This window comes from Neopsephotus bourkii, unplaced genomic scaffold (genome assembly GCF_033783945.1).
Source record: "Neopsephotus bourkii isolate Nb327-2 ecotype Australia unplaced genomic scaffold, CSIRO-AGI_Nbou_v1 NB_1768, whole genome shotgun sequence".
NCBI classification, from domain to species: Eukaryota; Metazoa; Chordata; class Aves; order Psittaciformes; family Psittacidae; genus Neopsephotus; species Neopsephotus bourkii.
This window is the reverse complement of record NW_026902242.1, coordinates 10,839,884-10,860,812: the sequence shown is the minus strand read 5'-3', so window position 1 is coordinate 10,860,812 and position 20,929 is coordinate 10,839,884. Positions and strand designations below refer to the sequence as shown.

At 40.9% G+C, this 20,929-nt stretch overlaps 1 long non-coding RNA gene across 1 annotated transcript; it reads left to right on the top strand.

The window, feature by feature from the left end:
• Positions 1–1,809: 1,809 nt before the first annotated feature.
• On the top strand, positions 1,810–5,757 carry LOC133226162 (uncharacterized). Its single transcript, XR_009729427.1, has 3 exons — positions 1,810–1,956; positions 2,042–2,103; positions 5,006–5,757. It is a non-coding gene; the product is annotated as an uncharacterized LOC133226162 (long non-coding RNA).
• Positions 5,758–20,929: the final 15,172 nt, after the last annotated feature.

Genomic DNA, 20,929 nt, shown 5'->3' with positions numbered 1-20,929 from the left:
TCAAGTATCCTGTAAGACTCCACTTCAGCTCCTCTATCTATTCAACTGATTATAAACTCGTTCACAATTATTACTGTATGTACTGTATGTAATTATGTACTGACACTTGAAAATTAGTGAGATGCAATATGAAATGCTAGATCAGATTTTTCTTGTTCATGTTTTCCTAGATCATCATTTGTAATGAATAGAAATAGATGGGACAAAATAGAACTCTCAGTTCCTGTTAACAATACAAATACTTCCGTTAAAAATCAGTAATTGCATAAATATAATACATATGGATCTATACATGTATAACATTTGTTCTTCATTCTAAGCAGTGCAATGTCTCAGTTACATTAGGATTACAGAAAGGAAGAGGACTTGCCATGCTACAGCTGTAACTGCTGCCTCTGCTCTGTAGCAGCAATAAAGAAAAATGCAAATATTAAAAAATGATTCTATCTGCTTTTCAGCAACTTGCAAATTCTGCTGCAACTGTAATTCAACAAAATGTGCTTTTAAAAAGAGCAGTAAATGATTTATTATTCTACTAGAAACCTACCTGCACTGTCAGCCGAAGATTTTAGCTCGATCAAGACTGATACTTTTATCTCTGATTAATTTTTTTATTCAAGATATCATTCTAAAATATATAGTTGTATATTCCTAAATTGAACTTTGTTTCAGTAGTTCTCCTATAAGAGAATACTATATATATTCTAATATATTATATAGTCCTGTAAGTATAGCAGGACCTAAACTAATGTAAGATGTTTGGTTTAATAAAGCAAGTTTTACCATGTTAAATCTACCCAGGAGTTGTTTCTTCTTTAGTGAATAGAAAGATACAGTTCATAATTACTCAGTTTTAATTCTTGATGAGTGAAGTCAAGAGCTATGGTGCCTCATGAGAGCTGTAACAAATCCTAGGTTTGATCCAGCTCTTATTACCTTTAACAGCAGCTGAAGTGGGTTCCTTTTTTCCCTTGATATCTCCACTGTACTGCACGCAAACAGTTCCTTTCCGTTTCTGTTCTTTTATCCTTTCACACATAATGTGTTTGTTTATAATGAAGTAAAATAAAGAATATTTCCTGCTTAATATAGGGATTTTTCTCAGTCACTTTTTGATATTATTCTTTTGCATACTTTTTAATAATTTTAAGTTGATTAATTGGATTAATCAAATACCTGAATAAATACAGAGCACTTCCACCTTCCACTGAATTACAGCAGTTTAAATCTACTTTAGGACTAAACCCTCAAGATGGAACATTCTTTTAGAATATATTTCCATAGGGTTATTCCATACAAGATGCAGAAATTCATGCTTGTCATGAGGGGAAACCAGAGCAGCCATGAGGAGAGTGGGTGCAGCAGCTGTGAAGGGAGATCACGAGAAGAGAGCAGGGGAGGCCATGAGAGGAAGTCGTGAGGGGACAGCAGGGACAGCCATGAGGGCAAGTTGTGAAGGGACAGGAGGAGTGGCCATGAGAGGTAAGGGGAGATCGTGAGGGGACAGGAAGGGCAGCCATGAGATGTGAGGGACGATCATGAGGGGAGTGTTGGGGTGGCTGTGAGGGGAGATCGTGAGGTGAGATCAGGGGCAGCCATGGGCTGTGAGGGGGGGCCATGAGGGGTAGGGCTGGCAGCTATATACTGTGGGCCACTATGAAGGGGCAGATGAAGGGTGGCTGTGACTGGACATCATGAGGGGGGATGAGTTTGTCCTTTGTGACATGGTTTAGTGGTGGGCTTGACAGTCCTGGGGTAACGGTTGGACTCAGTGATCTTAACGGTTTTTTCCAACCTAAGCGGTTCTGTGATTCTAATATGGATGTAATTTTATCTGCCACTCATATACCACAAGAACCTGCACAAATAACTGAAAATATACAAAGTACCTGGATGAAATATCTTCTTCCAGAATGGACATTGTACACCTTGTATTCACAGTGAAAAGTACACAAGGTACAGTGGGATTTGCCTCCTGCAGGCAGCAAGTTTTACTGAGAAAGTGCTGAAGGGTCACACTGTTAATGAGTCACATCATTAGAATATTCCAGCGTTGGATAGATACAACAGTGGATTTATGTTTGCAGGAATCACCTGGAAAAGGTATAGGAAAGATGAAAATAAGTTGCACAGTTTTTGTTACTCAGAGGCAGAAAAGCTGTCCAGAACAATTTGCTTTTAATGGCTCTTTTAGCTCAAAAGAGGCCCTGAAGTGAAGAATAAACAAACTGTCACAGGAACAGAGAGGAAGTCTCTTAAGATCAGGGTTAAGGTTCATTGGTACAATTGCTCTAAGGCAAAACATTACTGCATCTTGGATTAATCTTGGCATGTAGATAAATAGGAAGGTACAGCAGTAATGCACATATAGTGACTTTTTTGTAATCCTTGCACATGCAATACAGCCAAAAGCGTAACACAAAATGCAGTGTCCTGTAAAAATGAAAGAGAATTCTACATAGGTTGAAACAGGGGTTTAGAAATTCAGAAAACTGGATGATAATAAACCAAAATAAAAACACTTTGCTGTTGCAGTCTTGCGCAAACTGTGTGACCGTTGTTTAAGCTAACCAGAGACTCCAGCCAGCCATCTATCTCAAAGAAATACAGTTTTCCCAGATACAACTTGCCTGCAGCTTCTTTTCCATCATCTAAGAAAAAAAGCTCTACCAAACCCCTCTTCCCTTCTCTCTGCTCAGTATTCACTGTCCATGATTACCAGAGTCCATTATTTACCCCCATGTCTCTCACCCCCAGCAACATCCCTGCCTGTCCCAGAGCTGAGTCAGTTATCAGCACACAGGCTGTGACCTCAACCCGAGTAGTCTGTTCACCTTTGCCACCTTCAGAGCTGCACCTCTATCAACTGCTCAGCTTCAGGTGGCGGCCAAGGACAGTCCAAACTGCAAGAGTGGTACTCAGCAAGGATGTCTGGTCTTCTCTTGTGTGAGGTTCCTCATTCCCTCTCTGTGGACTGTAGCTAACGCAACATCTCACCCCTCAGAGAAGTAACATACAGCCATCCTGATAAGGTGATAAACATCTGTGACTAGTGAAGGACTGTCACTATTGCAGGAGCAGAGCTGTATAAAGCTGTAGGTCCACACTGCTTATCCTTCCTTGTTTATTTGCACAACACAGCTGAAGTAGAGGATGAAGGGGGAAAAACATTCTTCCAATAGCAAGCATCTGCATCCCAGTGCAGCACTGCATTATCATTTGTCCTCCCTAGTAAACAGCTCTGGCCAGCATTATTTATTAGAGCAAGAGCAGTAACAGTCCATCAGACTCTTGGATAGGGCAGACACCCGAGGACTGCAGTGGCCACTTACTAAGCCTCTCCATTTGCTGATACAGCGCTTCCTTCACAGGCTCCTTGGCACAGAGAGGTGGAATATTCCCACTGGCCTCAAATATTACTTCTTTTTTTCCATTATGGTATTTTAGCAACTGTTGCACTCTCCAGGACTTCTCTGGCCTAAAACAAAGTTAGAACCAGCACTGACAATAGAGGCTCTCCCAGGCCAATTTCTAACATGATCAAACTGTTCTTAACATAAAGTGCCTGTAGACACTAATAGCAAGAGCTGCCGCTGACATGCACGGAAGGAGGAGGGGTTAGCAACCGAAGAAAGTCAAGCAGGCCTTAGATGAGTTTTCCACAGAAGTGGATGCACGAATGCACAGGTAGAAACAGCAGAGCAGGCTCCCTGCAGAAGGACAGGCTTAGGTGCAGGAGGACCTCATGCTTGTGAAATCACTCACCAGTTTGGAGCCAAGAACTTCGATATTGCAGCTGCATAGCAGCTTCTCTTCATAGAACCACTGCTCTGAAGCATCAGCATCCATATGCTCAGCTTCAAGCCACTTCATACAAGCAGCTACAGGAGCTGCTAAGTCTGGGAATGCCTAAGAATTGGAAGACTTCTTCAGATTGCCATTACCAATGAGTCTGAGCTTCAGTAATCTTCCTTGTGACTCACATAATCTCACTACAACTATTTGAGATGTTTTGAGCACATAAACATACAGATCGCTTCACACTGCACGCGGTTATTCTCTCTGCATATGAACAAGCAGCTAGTAGGTTTTAAATGGTTTGGTTATAATTCAGTAGTTAATGATTTGGTTTGCTTTTACAATACACTACTACATGGGTTCTGCATATGCAGAAGAGCCAAGGAACAGATTACTAAGCTTTAAAAAAGTCACAAAATGTCATAATTGCCTAAAAACCAAAGCCATATTAAGATTGTAAAACATACGGTCAGTTACCACTCAGGAAATCTCACTAAACCTATAATCCCATAAAGCCTGTGACAAATTAGCAGATGGTTGTATAGTAAAATCTAAGTAAAAATTGATTAAAATTGTTCAAACCATTGCAGCCCCCCTCAGAAATGTACATCCTATGTCATTTGAATTTTGGTATGTAGCTTGCCTCTTAATTCCCCACCTGCCTTGATCCAGACCCAGGAATGAAGGGACTCTCTCTGATTGCCCATATCAACTCCCTAAACAAGTAGATTCCTGGAAACACCTCACATAAAAATACCTCTGGGTCTACAAGTGCACGGTTCTCAGCTCAGTCTAACTAATGGCCCCGACCACACTGGTATCCAAACAGATTTTTGACACCCCCATCAACCTTCACTCAGTTCAACAAAATTACCCTCTTACATTGGCAGGCATTTACAGCCAGTTCTACCGTGCATAGTCCTCTGGCATTAAAGAAGTACCATTTGTTCAGCAATGAAAGCAGTGGGGAAGCCCCTTTTCCTCCCCCAAAACCCAGAAATGACACTTGGGAAACAGCAATGCAAATAGACTTCTGTTTTAAAGAATACAGGCAGCTGATCTTCTAAAGACACTGGAACCCTGCACCTTAACTTTACTGAATTTAATCTATTTGCATTTACGACTGCACATGGAACTAGGCCACAGTCCTCAAAAATAAGGAATAATGTTCCCTTGGAACTGATGTATCTGTTTTCTTTATTTACAGGTCCAAGTGAGAGCAGGTTTGCCACCCCCAAGATGCCAGTTCAAAAGACAACTAACCTCTGAAAATCATGGAACCACAGAACATAGAGTGCCACGCATGCCTCTCAGATGATGTTCTAGCAACACAGACAAGCTACAAATAGCCAGATAAATCTAAGACAAGGAGAAAGAAACAAAAATCCCAACAGAGCAGTACAGACCAAGCACACCCCCCTCCTCACATTGTCTCACAGTTCACTGGGGCAGATGCTCCCTCAAATGCTCCAGTAATTCTGTTCTGGCAGCGTAGAGGATGCCACAAATTGCTACCATCCCCTGTACCACTGTGGTTCCTTTGCTCTGGCTTATTAGCTTAATCTAGAAGTATGCTGACTTGGAACTAGAGTCTGATCCTGCAAGATCTTTCCTTAAAGCTTAATAGCTAACAGAATAACTGTTATTCTGTAACTGTCATTTGTTTCTTCAGTCACACATTATGTGTGAATTCAGTATGAATTCTCTCTTTACAAATGTCACAAAAGTATGCAAATGTCACACTGCTCATACGTTGAGGGTGAGATACATTGAATGTCTGACTAGTGATAGGATGCTTTCTCCTGTTCTGAACAAGCAATCTGATAATAAAAGTCAAGGCCAAAGCCACAGAACCACACTAACTTTAATTACCTTGAAACAAAAAGAATAAACTTTCAACAGCCCTGAGATGACATCTACTGGCAGGAGATTGCAACAGTGTAGGGCACAACCAGGAAGCAGAGATGCTTTGTTAAGGATCTCCAAGTCATCCCTGTAGATGATCTGGGACTGGACAGGATGAGAGCTCATAGAAGTCTATGCAATTCCTCTGTAAGGGTGGTAGTCTCTCACAGAGAGATCAGAAACATAACTGGGGGATGTAACTCCTCAATCATCACCTCAAGTTCTGCATGGCAAGAGGTTTTATTAATGTAAATAATTATGCTGAAATCAATTTTAGTCAGATCTGCTTTGGGTTAGCTTAGATCATGGAGTGTATGAACACATAATAGCTTGCAAATGTGTTCCAGCAGTTCACAAACTTCCTAGGTCTCAGCTGAAGCACAGTAATTAGTAACATGCATACCCTCCTGGAGAGCTGCAAGAGTCAATGCAGCTTGCACAAAGCCACAATTAAAGAGGCTATAAAATCCAAAGTATTCTGAAATAAACCATTAGTAAATTATAAAAAGATTGTTTTCTCAGAGACCTGAAATTGTAAAAAAACACTGCATTAACAAAATCAATTCACTATGCAGGTAAGACTGCAGATGCATCTTTCACACTCTCAGTTTTCCACATAGCATCATGAAGAGATTGGCAGGGTGGGGAGCTTCCAAAGATTTCAACACACATGAAACTGGACTCAAGTGCTCTGGAGTAATTTCCTCATGCTGAGGATTTGGTTCTGCTGGTTTCACACCCCAAGGCTGCTCACAGCAACCTGGGATAGTAGAAGGTGCCCCTGCCCTTGCAGGGCTGTTGCAAGCACTTCCCCTTTAAGGGTCCCTGCAACCCACACATTCGATGGTTCTACGTGCCTTGTGGCTGCATCCAATGACAACCAGGGACCACCACAGCTCATTCTGCTACAGTCCCTCGATTGGGCACGAGCTGAATGCTGAGCTAGTGAAGGGTGACATTGCTCTACACATGGCACCACTGTGGTAGGTAAGAAAGGCAGCAGGAAGCAGGAACAGGGCACCTCCCTGCCATGGATGCAGGGTTTGACTGGTGTTTCCAGTTGTTACCACTGACACCTGCCTGTACAGGTGTACCTGCCATGGGGCTCTGCCACAAGGTCTCAGCTGAGCAGAGTTACAGAGATACACACAACTGCAAAGTTACTGCCACAGGTTCCATTCAAACTGCTCTAAATTACATGATTTAACGTCTTTTGGGTAACAGAAATTAGATCCCTAATATATAACTAAATTACATGATTTAACATCTTTTACATAATGGAAATGAGATTCAAAATTCAAGAGTAAATTACATGTCTTTTACATGACAGAAATTAGATCCCCAAATTATGTCTAACTTAAATGACTTAACGTCTTTTAAATATCAGTAGATCTCCAGGTTATGGCTCAATACATGGATTTTACCATGTACTCTTGCTTTAGGCATACCTTAGAGGACCTGTTGGTTCTGAGAACCGAAAAACCAGAAAAAAAAGCAGATCTCTGCAATGGATGCACGGTTTGACTGTAGTTTCCTGTTCCTATGGGCCACACATGCCTGTACAACTGTCATGGGGCTCTGCCATGGGGTTTCAGATGAGAAGTTCCAGACAACTGGGAAATTGCTGCCACAGATACTGTTCTTTCTGTTCTACATGGCAGAAATTAGATCCCAAATTTATGACTAAATTACATGATTTAACCTCTTTTACATAAGAAAAACTAGCTATCAAATTCAGTGTCTTATGAAACTTAGTCACAAATTAGGGATCTAATTTCTGTTATGTATAAGATGTTATATCATGTCATAAAGAATAGTTTGGCCAGAATGTGCAGCAGTAAATTCCAAGTGCAGCTCTGGTGGGCAGTGCTGCCACCATAGGACTGATTCCAGAGCACTTGGGTGCCACTTTGATGTGCGTGGAAAGCTTTGGATGCTCCCCACACTGCCAGTCTATTCATGCTGCTGGTGGGATTGTACAGGCTGTGTTCTGCAAGTAAGAACTTGTGGAGAAATGGGGAAAAGTGAGACAAGATTATTTATCAGTGAAGCTCCTGAGCCCTTTTGTTTTCCCTTCTCTACCGCCCTGTACTTTCTACACAGAATCATGGATGCAGAGCACTATCCTAGACAGCAGCATGACGTTAATGGATGTATTAAAACATAGACCTTTCTGCAAGGATTGCACCTGCAAAATCTCTGGGTTTTAGCTGCAGAGCTCACAAGCAGCAAGCACCCCATAACTGCTATACAAGTTTAAGGCTGGCAACCCTGAGCCATGCTCTGCTCCCTCAACAAGTTTAACCTAACTCGAAGTGTAAACATCTCCCTGCACTTGGATGTCTGTTGGCTGAGTCTTAGTATCTTTAAGCTTCAGCAGCTTTAGAACGTAGGCATGAATAAGGGAGTTTCAGATCTGCCCCCTCTCACCTTTGCTGTGGGAAGTACGTGGATATATAAGCAGGAAGGAATGTGCAATAGGGCAGTGGAAGAAAGTATTTAAATAATGAAATAACTTGTATTAAAGTGACTTAGAGGGACAGGGATGGCAAGGACTTACAGACCTCTCTGGTACTGCTGGCTTGTTTCAATCTGTTGGAGTAGGATTCTGTAGACTCTTTATTTTACAAGGTAGCCCTATGTTACTGCAACCCTTCATTTACTCTGAACATTACTAACTTTATTTTGTAGCCCGACGATGACATTGTGATTATGGCCCAAGAACTAGAAAAAATGTTATTGCAGAGTATAGCCAAAACACCACTAGAAGAGGCAACATTTCCAACAAAGGAAATGATAAAGGAAAAAACACAGAAAGTAAGATCTGCAGTCTATGTCAAGTTGTTAACATATTAAACAAGCAAAAGCAGGAAAAAAAGAAGCAGGGAATCCTCCACAGCTTGACACAACTCAATCCGGGATCAGTCAGGATGTTCTCTATCTTCCCAGAACATATCAGACAAGTAAACACACTGCTGTAAGCCTTTAACAGATGCAGTGCAGCCATAAAGTCTTTCATAGGTAGTAGCTAAACTTCCTATTTTCTACTAATGTAGTGTGTTTAAGGAGTAAACCTCAGGATTAACAACCCCACTGGTAGTGCAACAGCACAGCTTCAGAGGCAAACTCCTGATGAAATGTAGAGCTCTTGCTCCAGAAAAGAGAAATTCAGTCAAAACATCTCAAACTTATGAGGAAATCACTCAGTAAGTGCTTGATGTGGCCCACAGAAGCCTCATTCCAAGGGGGTGGGTGATTAGCTGCAACTTATTACTTATCACTGACTTCCTATGTCTTTCTAGTTGCTCTTACAATATGCTTCACTTTCACAAAGTGGGTGTTGATTCTTGTCAGGGTTTAGCTGCCCTTCACAATTTCCCTTGAAGCTTCAGGTTTCAATATATTTTGCTTTCTGAAATGGACAGAAACTACCTCTTCAGTCTATAAAACCCTGTCCTGCAAGGAAGAAGGAAAAACAATTCACTCTTTCCCTTTTGCATTCCCTATCCAAGGCAGCAAGTCACATGCATTATGAAGCTAAGGTCTGTGCAACACCTCCCCCAGTTCAAGGCAATCACTACACAACCTTGCACAAAGAAAAGCTGCCTCAGATCTGAAGTAACAGAGCTGCCTTTCACCCTGGGCCCTAAGCTGGACTGGAGAAACTGGCCTCACAACAGTAAAAGCCAACTGCTCTGTTAAGGCCTAAAGAGCTTCTGTGGGTTTCTCATATTCTACCCACTCCATCACTTGGGATCTAGGAGCAGTTCATGCTCTAAAGCACAGTGCTGATGTAAGAACTTGCCCTCACTACCACAACATGAATGAAATCTAATTCTTCCCTGGTGTTTAGAGAAGCTGGAGCTGCAACCACTGCTCAGAGCTTCTGCATCTTTAATCCTACAGCTATAAGATAAGAACCCACATGTTTAGCACTTCAGAACATAGTTTGAAATCTAATTTCTGTTTCTGGTATCCAACTGAACTCCACAGGCTGCCAGTGCTGAATGGTTTAGAACAGGAAAGAAACAATAGGCCTATACAAGTCGAAGAAACTACAAACATGGCCGGTGAGGGAACTGCTGATTCAGTATTTATGGGTCAAGAACCCAGTGTGTATTGTCATGGTAAAAACTGTAACTGATATCAGGGGTGCAAAGTTAAAAATGTCTGTGAACCTGCCTTAAAGAGATAAAATGCAGAAAGAAGCCTTGGAGGTCAATCTGTTTGCAGAGTAATGGAGGGGGTGCAGTTTCCCCTTGTCCACAAAAAAAAAAAAAAAAATAAAAAAAAAATAGCAAAGGCAGCAAATCAGAAAGAAAAAGCTGTTAAATAGATGCTCAGCTCTTTTTCTGCATCTGGAATGGACACATCTCCCTTGTGTCCAGGGGAACTGGTGTTCAAGTAACTTCACGGTCTTGAAGTTTCCATTGGAACAACAGGCTTTGAGACAGCTTTTTATGCAAAATACACTATTCACTGAGATAAATCCACCCTGAAGGTATAAAATAATCAGACAGCAGGGAGGTGGCAAAAGATGACAATTCTGCAGCACCTATGGCTTGGGAGAGGGGAGGCCTGGCTATCGATAAAGACCCCAGCATGGAGATCTGGCAGCAAGCACAGGAACAGGCTCTTAACAGCCAGAAAACTTGGCAGGAGGAACTGGAACTGCTTGAATTGTGTCTTGAAATGGCATAGCTTTAACCTACTTTAAGACTAGAAACAGTGTGGTTTGGCTCCTCCTTGGTTATTTCAATCATTCAGCCAGCTTGCCACTGGTAAATCTCCCTCCTGTGTAACAGTCTCAAGTCCACTGTAAATGAAGAGTGGACAATGAAGTGACAGAAGATGAGGATTTATATGGCAAAAAAAAAGACCTAACAAGGCTGATCCCACTCTTGTATACAAACACCTCTCTGCTGCAGCTTGATCTAAATTCTCTCTTTTACTGCTGCAGCTGAAAAACCTAAGACCAGCACCAGCAGCACCGGTACCAGCACAGCTGCTTCTAGGTCTTCAGACAGAAGCAACTCTGAATTGGGTCAGTAGACTTCTCCTTGTCATCTGCCTCCTCAGTTACCACTTACTCTTCCACATGCTTGACAAGGATTTCAGTTACTCTTGAAGGTCTGCTCTATGTTTAAGGCCCAATTCACTGCTAGTAAACGAGTGGCTTATGCTGAACTTCTAGTTTAAGAAAAGAAACAAATAAAAAACTCCCAACCCCTTCAACAAAAAAAGCAAACAAAAACCCACAAACACATCCACTCAACTTTCCAGTGAAAAACCAGAGGGCCCAAAATCAGCAAACAAGAGCTCTGTGTATCTAACTAAGAGACTTGACTATTAGGCTAAATCTCACTCCTGTGGTTTTGATTCCTCTTTGAAAGTGTGGTTTACTTTATCTGCTCTCCTGATCTGCAACCTCAAGGGTGCTTTAGCATGGGGGTAAGGCTTACTCCCTAAGCTGAAGGAGAACAGTGCCAACAGCCTTCCCTGCAGTGCCAAAGCCTACCCTGTTGCTTAAGCTGTCTCAAGCTTGTCCAAGGGCCATTACAGTCCTGCAGCGTCAGCACATCCTAGTGACATTTCTCTCTGTACACACAACTCCCTCCACTTTCCTAGGACACAACAGATCTGCCAAACTGGAGTCCTACAGTATGGGTTTCTAGATGAGCTAGCAGTGTAAGGTGAGAACCCTTTGCAGCATGGGGAAACAAACACAGTGAAGTCATTGGGTGGCAGCAAAGATGTTGGTCCTGCAGGAATCTCTGTTGGGCTGGTTATGTCTGGAAGGAGTTCTCTAAATATGTCAAGCTGAAGTCAAAGTATCCAAGATGAGAATGTTCCTTTCCCTGGGAGCTTTGGTTCTCTAGGTACAACTGCAACTTGCATCTTGGATGTGTGAATCATAGAGCAGATGACAGTGACTGATTTTTTCTTATCTTTTCCATCCCCCTATTTCTGACACCTCCCTGTATTTATGGTTACAGAAACCTCCTCGAAAAAGGCTGGAGCCAGGAAGAATGGGACAACCTCTATGGAAAAGCCTGAGGTAAACTGACCAGGATGGGTATAACATTTTTGACCTAAACAATGGTTTCTTACGTACAAAGCTACTGGGAATGACACGACTGCATCAGGAAATAAGGAACAGGGCTTGAATGCTGCTTGTTCTGTGGGACTCATTTACATAGAGATGTAAAATGTGCTCTACGTCAAAAAAAAAAAAGCTTCTCTACTTGTGTAGAAATCGATGTCCTGGGACAAGTCCTGTGGCTTTTACCTCTTACAATCACTGTGGTAATCCCATGTTCGACAAAGGAGAAGAGAAAAAAAGAGGGGAAGAATGCAACCCATAGCTACATCCCACACACCCCCACAACAGGAAAATCCATAAACCACACGCACCGTTGTCAGGACACTTTATATTACTTATTGCTATGTTACTACTATGAGCAACCACAGTTTTAGCTAGAAATAACTGTTCTTGCCTTTAAGATCTAACTGCTCTATGCTAGTATAGATAGCAGGAAGGGAAGGGAAGGGAAGGGAAGGGAAGGAGGGAAGGAAGGGAAGGGAAGGGAGAGAAGAGAGGAGAGGAGAGGAGAGGAGAGGAGAGGAGAGGAGAAAGAGAAGAGAAAAGAGAGAGAAGAGAAGAGAGAGAAGAGAAGAGAAGAGAAGAGAAGAGAAGAGAAGAGAAGAGAAGAGAAGAGAAGAGAAGAGAAGAGAAGAGAAGAGAAGAGAAGAGAAGAGAAGAGAAGAGAAGAGAAGAGAAGAGAAGAGAAGAGAAGAGAAGAGAAGAGAAGAGAGCCCCATGCAAACCACGGCTCCATCCCACACACCCCCACAACAGGAAAATCCATAAACCACACGTACCGTTATCAGGACACTTTATATTACTTATTGTTATGTTACTACTGTGAGCAACTGCAGTTTTAGCTAGAAATAACTGTTCTTGCCTTTAAGATCTAACTGCTCTATGCTACTATAGATAGCAGGTGTTGATTCCTGTCAGGGGTTTGCTGCCCTTCACAATTTCCCTTGAAGCTTCAGGTTTCAATATATTTTGCTTTCTGAAATGAACAGAAACTACCTCTTCAGTCTATAAAACCCTGTCCTGCAAGGAAGGAGGAAAAACAACTCACTCTTTCCCTTTTGCATTCCCTATCCAAGGCAGCAAGTCACATGCATTATGAAGCTAAGGTCTGTGCAACACCTCCCCCAGTTCAAGGCAATCACTACATAACCTTGCACAAAGAAAAGCTGCCTCAGAACTGAAGTAACAGAGCTGCCCTTCACCCTAGGCCCTAAGCTGGACCGGAGAAACTGGCCTCACAACAGTAAAAGCCAACTGCTCTGTTAAGGCCTGAAGAGCTTCTGTGGGTTTCTCATATTCTACCCACTCCATCACTTGGGATCTAGGAGCAGTTCATGCTCTAAAGTACAGTACTGATGTAAGAACTTGCCCTCACTACCACGACATGAATGAAATCTAATTCTTCCCTGGTGTTTAGAGAAGCTGGAGCTGCAACCACTGCTCAGAGCTTCTGCATCTTTAATCCTACAGCTATAAGATAAGAACCCACATGTTTAGCACTTCAGAACATAGTTTGAAGTCTATCTTCTCTTCAAGGTATTCAAGATCAAGTCTTTGGGTGTCCCTGCTGCTGGGTTCAAAAAGGGTGAGAAAAGAGTAGGTTTACACAATTCAAATCAGATGCACAACATGGCCAGTGAGAGAGCTGCTGGTTCAACATCACAGAGTCAGTAACCAAGTATGTATTGCCACTGTGCTGATATCTGGGTGGAAAGTTCTAATTAGCAGCTTTTTCATAGTACACTTGGATTTTCATCCCAGAAGGCCTTTAGAAGGGAATAGAACAATACATAAAGATGAAAATAAATTAAAAGGACAGCACAAACACCTACCCTACAATATGGCTTTTGTTAACTGAATGGTATTCCACCCAGTCCATAGTATCACAAATATTTGGTTTCAGGCTTACCATAGTGACTATAGGAAACTTTGCCTGTTCCTGCATTTTAAGTGTTTTGAAGTCTTGAAAGGGTTTGGGGAAGTGTTTCTCACATAAAATGATTTGGATCTTGTTCAGTAACACTGCAAATCAGAACTGTTTGTCTGAGGTTAGGATTGTCAAAGTGGTGTCTGTAAGTGGTGGGGATATTTTCCATCCCAAGTAATGAAGAGCCAACAGCATGGAATATTCACACATGCTCTAGGCTCCTGGAAACCTGATGACCAACCTTTCCTGGCTGACCTATCTGCTCTAAACCAAAACAAACAGAGGCTGGAAAGCTTTAGGCAATATGAGTTTACATGACAAAGGAAGTACTCCTAAAAAATGCTGGAGTCAAATAGAAGAGGTGCTGTGTTGAGACTTTCTGACCAGACTTTTTGGGACCTCTCCTAGAATTATCCAGGAGTTAATTTCTCATCTATAGTTGAGCTTAACCAAGCCTTTCCCTGTCCAATCTCAAGAGGTCCAGTCCAGTTCAGCTTCATCTTAGTAAATGTTTAGCACCATTTCTGTCATTGTGAACCGAAGAAGAATAATAAACTGCATTATCAATTCTTAAGTCAGCTTCTACAACAACTACACTTCTATCACTGAAATTTAAGGAAACATAGTCCATAAAATCAACATGAGTGAAAAATCTTTTTTCTTCTTTCATCAGGACCCCATACACCAAATGCTAAACCTAATGGTACAAACAGGCTAGAGACAAAAATCTGAAGTTCTTCCAAGACAGATAAGTATTGCTCAAGTTCTATTTGCTGAGTAGAGTTTGAATATATTTACCAAGATCAGGAATTCCCCGTCCTGGGATTGTCTCTGAAAATCTGGTCTTGGGATTCAAACAGTTTGTGTCTGAGAGGTTCTGATAGGTCTCCGGTTTTGTTATAATCTGTGGTGATTTACCTCGCCTCTAGTGCTAAAAACAAACACAGAAACAAATACATCTATGGATCTGGACCTCTGCAGAAGGTAAATAATATGACATTCAGTTAGAGGTAACACATCCATTTTGTCATTAAAAACATAGTTTACCTCATCCAGTTTTAATATTGAAGCAATGACCAGCATTCCTGGAACTAGTTCTAATATTCAAGATATTAGTGTGCCCTCCCTTGCTGATCCAGCAACAGAAATAAGAGTGGCATGTAAACAGCCCTGGGCACTATTGGAAAACCTGCTGGGAACATCCGTTTGAGCCTTTTTAAAACTAACTTACTGCTTTTATCGGTGTAGTTTCCTAAATGCTACTTTTTCTAGAATAAACATTTAAAAAAATGGTAATATTGTACAATAGAACATAAGAACTGCAGTGTGAGATCTTGCTAGATTCTGATAAGGGCTACTGAAGCTTTCAACCTGTTCACCTCTATTCAGAGAGGGCTGCAGCAACATGCACACATAAACTTGTAATAACAGAGGAAGCATATACCATTTGGATGGAAACTTCATAATTCTTTCTTATTTTTTTATTACATATTGAACCTGCATACTATTCCTTGATGTCTGACTGCTCTGAAAATACATTCATGTGCTTTCTTGCAGAAAGAGTCTGGATTAGATGTATAACGGCAGAGGGATATTTAGACAGCTTTTGAACAGCTTCTTGAAGGACACTCGAGTTCAGACAGAATTTCAAGACTGCTAGAAACACTATAATTTATTAAATGTTCTAGTTATGAGCTTAAATATTAACACCACTTTAAAAAATATGGTATCACCTCTAAAACATTCAATAAACTTGTATATTGATACCTGAAGCATCACAAGTTCTTTTTGCACTACATTCTGATTATAGTTTCATACGTGAAAATACCAGATTCTCCATTTTTTGTCATTCTTGAAAAAGCTGTCATATCCAAACTCCTGTTTGACTAATAGTAAATGTTAAGACAATCTTCAGTGTATGCAAGCTCCTCTGAAACACTTAATAGTAAATGTTTGCTCATTGACACCTGAAGCGTCACAAGTTCTTTTTGTTGACGTTTAAGTTCTATGTAATCTAGTCTGCTACACAGTGGAATAGGAGCTGTTCTCTTCATTACAGTTTCATATGGTGTGTATGTATATGAGTATCAGTTGATTGAATTCTTCTCGCTTTTTAAAAGACCTTTTTTTCAGAAGCAGTTGAGACTCTGTTGCACTAAGCAAAGCCAAGCTCTTTTCTGACTGTATGAAGACATAATATACTAAATAAGCACCAACAGAAACTACTTGAAAAGTTCTTGTCAATCATGTGATTGCTATTAAAGCAATTATTTTCCTATGGCACACTTGCAGAGAATCTAGCCTGTGACAAAAGATCTCTGTAATAGTGATCATTTGCAAAGAGTGTGCAACATTATTTATAATTGCAAAAAGTTTCCTGGAACTCTGTGATTTCAGCAGCAAATCCTCTGTACTTGCATGCCCTTTAAGGCCCTGACATGCTGATCTCCTCTTTCATGTATTTTATGCTAACAGAACATTTGGATAAGGGTACAAGCATGTTTGCCCAACAGTTCTGATTCTTCACAGGAAAAAATCACTTAAAATATCTTCCATCTGTCCCAGTTCGAAAGGCTTTCTGATCAATGGAAGATTTTATTAATGCTGGACTACTTGTCTGAAGTAGACACTAGACTGTAAAAACCTTACATGCTTGTTTATTACAGCTATTGCAAACAAAGTACAGGACTAAGAAGACATGGTTCTATAGAATCAATACCAAACCACAATATGTACAACAGAACTTTTGGGTGGAAGAGGTCCTCTCAAGACAGTATAGTTCAGTGGCCTCCAAACCTTTTTCATCATGCACCCACCACTCATTAAGAGATTTTAAGCATGTGTATTTATGTCTTTGCAAAACGTATACATGTTCTACTGTGCCAGTATGTTGTTTACATTATAAAAAATCCAGAAAAAGGGAACTCAACTCTTTTAAATTATGTTGATTCAACTTTGCTTACTTATTTTTCTTTTGTAATTTAAAAAAAAAGTATTATTTTTATTAAAGATTTTTTTCCCACTTTCCACTTTGGAGACCGCTGATTTGGTTGAACCTCCCACTCAAAACTCCGTTTCTGTGAAGACCTCTGGCTTGCTGAGTTCCCGAATCAAAGCTGGAAGTGAAGGTAACACTACCAGCATTGTGATGAGGGTCTGCCAAAGAGCACCCAAGTAAACAAAGTGGACAAGACTTTCTACAAATGACTGAATTTTCAGATGAAGGAAATGAACTGCATCTAAAGTTGTGTCAGCTAACGCATGCTTAAAAATGGCAACCTTGTCTTTCAGGTTGCAGGCTGATGATCTAGTGCTAGCTCCAGAATACCTATCCAGCAACAAGCTGGAACGGCAGTATTACATTCAATAGCAGAAAGAGTACGTATTGACAAATGCTCAGCTTGGGGTATTGCCCCTTGAAATGCCTATGAGGTCCTCTTCCATGAGCCTTGCCTGGATGCATGCTCAAGTGTATATTGTCTGGGAGACGTGTACATAAATAGAAAGGGGATCTGGGGTGAAAGACAGTTCTTAATGCAAAGTGATGCTGTTAGGAAGATTTGTTTCACATCCACATCAAAAGTGATTAAGGCCTACCTTCATTTGTAGTATATACATCATTAATAGCTGTTTGTCCTGCAATAAAACATTACAGTTCATACTCAGGACTCCTACACTGCTATCATCTAGACATACTTTCTGACTGGATTAATGCAAGCTCAAGACCTCTTGCTTTGGAAATAGGAGGTGATGGAAGGTAGGGTAAGAATTTATTTTCTGCATTTCACACATTCTATTTAACTCTGAGGGCACTGCTGATAGTAACTGCTGCTTTTGCCCCTTGAAAAACTAATTCCAGCTTCCACAACTCTACATTGTCATGAACACTTAAAAGTCACAAGGTCAGTGCTGCTAATGCTAATCTGATGAATCCTTTATCTGCAACCGGCAAGTCAGTTAAATAGGATGATCAGTTCCTACCTCCAGACAGAAGGCCAAATTCATAGGAAAGAGATATGGCCTCCAAACTCAAGCAGCAAGCCTATAATGGCTGAGTTTGCCCAAAGCTATCACCACACTCAAGGAAGCAAGAATACCCCTTGCATAGATACCTCCTGCACGCAACAAGCTGCTTAAACTATTTTTTGCTGCCTAACAGTTAAAATGCATGCTATATTCTGGCGCTAATTTATCTTGATAATTTATGCAAATAGCTGCACTAATATGTCCATTTTATACTTTTGTCTACACCAGTAATTCTTATCTGCATGTAAACAAAGGGTTAGATAGTTAAAAGCTCTAACAGGTTCCTCAGTCACTAATAAATGGAACATCTTAGATTTGTCCCTATCAACTAGGAGCTGGTCAGGCTGGAGGTAGGGTCAGTGATAGGCAAAGTTGTCCTGTTTTGTCTCTCAGCTGAACTGACAAAAGATAAGCAGGCAGATGGCACGTTATGGAGCACAAAACACACTGTCAAAGCACATAAGACTATCTGCCCTGGGGTTGGTTTGGCTTGGCACCCATTAGAACAACAATTTGGAGCAGAAGATAGGATAATGGAAGTGTAAGCTGGAAAAACAATTGGGATTCTGCGTTTTTCTTATTCATATGAGATACATAGAAGATTCTGAACTTTCTTTTGCAAGATGCACAAAAATGTGTGGAAGGTGTTTGCCTTGTACGAACAGGTTTGCCACACATGTAGCCAGCCTGGTCCTGGAGTACAAAGCAAGCACTCCTCAATAAAAGGAATTCTAATGTTTCCTTGGCCAACAGGACAGCAAAGATAGTGCAGATAGAGGTGCCCAGAAATGCTGAGCTAAGGCATGCAGCAATCTCACTGTGCAGAAGCTGCTCAGAACTCTAGGTTCCCAGCTCTATCTCTCTATCTTCTTCCCAGTGTTGATACTGTATCCCTATCTAATATCTAAAAATGACGCAGCTAACCTCCACAGGCAAAAGGTTTGTATAATTTAAGACATTTGATATAAAACTTCCAAGGTAGTTAGTGATGTACAAATAGACTTATTACTATCCTTGTGAAAACACTTGGTCTGCTTTTTGTACAAGAAATGTGGCATAACTTGGTTAAATACCTGGTTATAGTAAGGCACATCACACTTCCATCTTTGATTCTTCTGGCATTCTAGATGACTACTGTCATTTTGTGAATGCTGCGTCTAACATGTTGCTGGGCTTTCATTAACATTTCTTTAGCAATAAGAGGAAGCTTGTGGTCAACTCCAGGATTTCCAACCTTGGTTTTCTGATTTTTCTTAGAGGATGTTTTCTGCTAATTCATTCTGATTACTGGTTTATTAAGGAATTTGATGACTACCATGATACAAACAACATTGGTTGCTTTGCTCCTGCCAAACTTCATAATTCTTTTAACTGGGTTTACTGACGTGCACTGTAGGGAAAACCCTGTGGCAGTTAAGTCTGATATTGAGAAGCTGCAAAGTCTTTTTCCCTATAAAACAAAGGTTATAAACACAAAGTCTGATTAGCTATATGCTAATCCTAAAGTTGGCACTATGAGTAATCTGAGCATGAGCGGAAGGCTCAGGCTTCGTAGGCATGATTCATATAAACCTACTGGAATCTGCAGAGGTTAGTGTCTTAACTGAATCATCAGCTTCTGCTGTTATTCCTCCTCCTCTTGCCCAAGGGAATGAAGAAAGAATCTTTAAACAGCCCATCACCTTTTCCACCAGCAGCCTAATAAAGCTCCTTGCCTTAAGTTCATACGGCTCACATTCAGACCATGAGTAGGGATGGTGAACGACAGAATTCAGCGTTGCCAGCTGATGTGGGCTAATGACACTTCCATCTGCGTTACAAGAAGAAGCTAGGCATCTTTTTACAGCCACCTGAAGATGCTATCTTTAGCGGTAAAAAAATAAATGCAGATAATGGTTTTGTATCTTACTTGAACTTTTAAATGCATGAAAATGCAGTAATAGGCAATTCTTTATGACATTCCTTTCCGCTGCTTCAGGGTTTTTATTTGATGTTAGAAGAGAAAAATGCTGTACTTGTTGAAACCAGTGTTAATTTTGTCACTGCCTTCAACAGGACTAGGATTCAACATCAGTGTCTATATTTGTAACTCTGAATTTAGAACAAGTAGGAGAAAGCATTTGGTATGTTGCAGACAAAAACTGCCTACAAGCTGTGTTCCATGCACAGTGAAAAACGTATATTCTGTCTGCATACATGCTCATCTGATTTGCTTCTACTGGACAGAGCAAAACAAATTTCCTTGGAAGTTCTAATCCTTCAAACTCACCTGGACCAAGAATGAATTTTGGTCTTCGCCAAATTCAAGTAAAATCTGGCAATCCCTCTGCTCCCCAAAAAGCAGGCAGTAGCACCCAGGCCTGTGTCATTAGCTGAGACTCTCATGTGGCCTCTACAGGTCTTAATCTGCCTGTAAAACCTACCTAGTCTTAGAAGCAGGAGGTTTAGATCAGGGAGCACAGGTGAGCAGGCTGTGCAAGGAATTGGAGCAGACTTGTCAGGATTTGACAGGCGAGCTCAGTTTTGCTTTTCTTGAAGTCAACAACTACTATGTCCACATTTTGTCAACTCCCAGAACTAATAAGCCCTAATTATTTATAACTTGCACTTTTATAACCTGTAAAATCAGTCACTAAATATAGTTACACCTTTTCTTACAATTTTGAATTACCTGAACCATTCTGATTCTAAACCACCCTTCACCCTTCGTAACAGTAGGTTAATGTCAGGTAGGTGCTGACTGAAGCCTTTCTTCTTATCCCAGCACCTCTGGCCTCATCTAGGACTGTGTTTCTGTGTCTTGTGCATGTTGCAACTTACAACTGACAGGTGCAAGATTGTCCAGCTTCCAATATCAGCCCTTGGTGGCTGAGCCCTCAGCTCTAAATGAACTCTGTTGGAACAGAGTTAGTAATGATGACCCAACTTCCTCTACTAGCAGATTTCACTATTAGAATAAGTAAAAAAGCCAAATACATATATATATACACACATACATAAATGTGCATATATATGTACCAATTTCGTGCTGGAGCTCAAAGTTTGTGGTTTTTTAAGAAATATTCATTAGTAAGAGCATGTAGTAACTAAAGTTGTAATACAAACATAGACTAGAATGGTTTGGTTTCAGTTAGATTACTTCAAACCCTGTCCAACCTGGCCTTGAACAC